Source organism: Carlito syrichta, unplaced genomic scaffold, assembly GCF_000164805.1.
Source record: "Carlito syrichta isolate Samal-C Ts95f unplaced genomic scaffold, Tarsius_syrichta-2.0.1 Scaffold303736, whole genome shotgun sequence".
Classification (NCBI taxonomy): Eukaryota; Metazoa; Chordata; class Mammalia; order Primates; family Tarsiidae; genus Carlito; species Carlito syrichta.
This window is the reverse complement of record NW_007247832.1, coordinates 482,751-485,507: the sequence shown is the minus strand read 5'-3', so window position 1 is coordinate 485,507 and position 2,757 is coordinate 482,751.

The window sequence follows — 2,757 nt, the reverse complement described above, 5'->3', positions numbered from 1 at the left end:
TTTGAGTTGGAGTCTCACTCTGTCGCCCAGACGGGAGTGCAGTGGCCGCTCCCGGTCACCACAGCCTCGACCTGTTGGGCTCTGGCAATCCTTCCGCCTCAGCTGGAACTACAGGCGAGCGCTACCTGCCCCGCTAATTTTTTGATTTATTGTAGAGATGAGGTCTCACCAAGTTGCCCAGGTGGGTCTCGAACCCACAGACCCAGGCAATCCACTCGCCTCGGCCTCCCAAAGTGCTGGGATGACAGGCTGAGCCACCAAGCCCAGCCAGCAGTCACTTTTAATGCCACCTCACTTCACCTCCAGCAGTGCCTGGTGTCCCCAAGATCCAGTATCTGTCTCGGGCTTTCCAGAAGGTGAGAAAGGCAGGAGTTAGAGCCCAACTCTCATTAAATGACCTCTCCGCCAACCCCCTGCTTTTGGCCCCAGTTCTGACTTCCCCTTCGCTTTTGAAGAGGCCCCCAACCCCAGATCTTCTCTGTATTTGGGGTTTATAGCAGGAATCATCTCACTTGTCACCACCTCCTCCTTCCTGTTCTTCTTCTTCATGTTGTGAACAGGCCATATTCACACGCATCAGAAATCCACATGCACTAAGAAGCAGCCTGTCTGGAGGGGTCCCTCCCTGTCTCCATGTCCCGCCCCTTCAGAGAACTGTTCTGACCAGGTTTTGCTTCTTCTTGGCCCATCCTGGCCCCTCCATGGACAGATTAAGGTTTTCAATTCTCCCACGCTGCAGGATTGCGCCTACGCTTTTCCTCTTCCAAATACTTGTTGACATATTTTGGCTCCTCTCTCTCCCATGTCTTTTAAAGAGCTTGCACTTTAAAATCTTTCTTTAATACCCAGCGGAACTCAAATCGTTTTATAAAAAAGATACCTGCACACACATATTCATTGCAGCATTATTCATAATAGTAAAAACATGGAACCAACCATGCTGCCCTTTGAAAGAGGACTGGATTTTTAAAATGTGGTACATATACACGATGAAATATTATGCAGTCATAAAGAAGGACAAAATAACGAACTTCACAGCAACTTGGATGGATTTAGTCTTTCATACTCAGTGATTTATCACAGAAACAAAGATCTGAGTGCCACATGTTCTCACTCATAAGCAGACCCTGAACATTTATCATAATCCTGTAAGAAAAGGATCGGCAGCCGGGCCCGGTGGCTCAGCCTGTAATCCCACGCCTTTGGGAGGCTGAGGTGAGTGGATTGCCTGAGCCCGCAGGTTCGAGACCCGCCTGGGCAGGCGAGACCTCAACTCTACAATAAATCAAAAAACTAGCCGGGCGTGGTAGCGCGCCCCTGTGATTCTGGCTACTCGGAAGGCTGAGGAGGAAGGATCGCCGGAGCCCAGCAGGTCGAGGCTGTGGTGCCGGAAGTGGCCACTGCACTCCAGTCTGGGCGACAGAGTGAGACTCCAACTCAAAAAAAAAAAAAAAAAATACCAATATTGACTCAGTTGTAAAAACATGCTACACTAATGCATCTTTTTTTAAACAACTGTATGATATTCTATTGTATGGATGTATTTTTGCATTTCCTAACTGATGAGAATCCTGGCTGTTTATAACTTTGTATGACTTTAAATAGTGCTGCAATAAACATCCTTAAACATTAAAAATCAAATAAAATGTGTCAGTTTAGTGGTTTTGGGAAGAAATGGAGAAAAATTCACTAGATTCCACTCTGTCTCCCTCATTCTCTCTTTCCTTCAGCACCTTGTGAACTGTCAAATGTAACTTACTGGAAACCAAACAAAGCGTATGAGGACAGTCCACCCCTAAAGAGGGAACATCCAAGGAGCCATTGCCCAGACCCAGGTGCAGAGCACAATCAACCACCAAGGTCCCCACGGGTCCTTTGCCCATCATGGCCGCCTCCCCATAGGGCTGCAAGTCAAGCTTCCTTGAGGAAAGCCAGCTGATAGGTATGGGAGACTCTGTACTATTCTTGTAATTTAAGGTGAGTTTATAATTACGGTATTTCTTTTTTTGTTTTGGGGTTGGAGTCTCACTCTGTTGCCCAGACTGGAGTGCAGTGGTACATTCATGGCCACCCCAGCTTCATCCTGCTGGGTTCCCGCAATCCTTCCACCTGAGCCTTCCAAGCAGCCATACCTACAGGCTTGTGCTACAACACCCGGCTAATTTTTTATTTTATTGTAGAGACGAGATCTTGCCAAGTTGTCCAGACTGGTCTCGAACTCGTGGGCTCAGACAATCTACTCGCCTCGGCCTCCCAAAGTGCTGGGATTACAGGCTGAGCCGCCGAGCCCATCCACAGTATTTCAAAATAATTTAAAAGTATATGAGGGGAGACCCAAAAAACTGGGAATTATCTTTTGGGGGGCGGGCCCCTTGTAATCCAGGCTTCTCCCACTAGGTAAGTGACTAGGAGCCCATCGGCATCTGTGCACCAGCTAGCGTTGTTGTGAGAGGCTGAGTTCCACTGCAGTAAATTTTTCTTTTTTGGATAGTTTTTTTCAACCTATTTTCCCATTTCATGATGGGGGATTGACGAGCACAACTGCCCACACTGCGCTGAGTGTTCAGCAGTTTTTGACCAAAACTCAGCAGTTTTTAACCAAAAACAGCATGACCCCCATGCCCCCCCCATTCACCTGATCTCGCCCTGAGTAACGTCTTTTTTTTTCCCCAGGTGAAAAAAATCCTCAAAGGAAAACATTTTACCGTGGTAGAAGAGGTGAAACAAAAAACAGCAGAAGCACTCAAGGGCATCAAA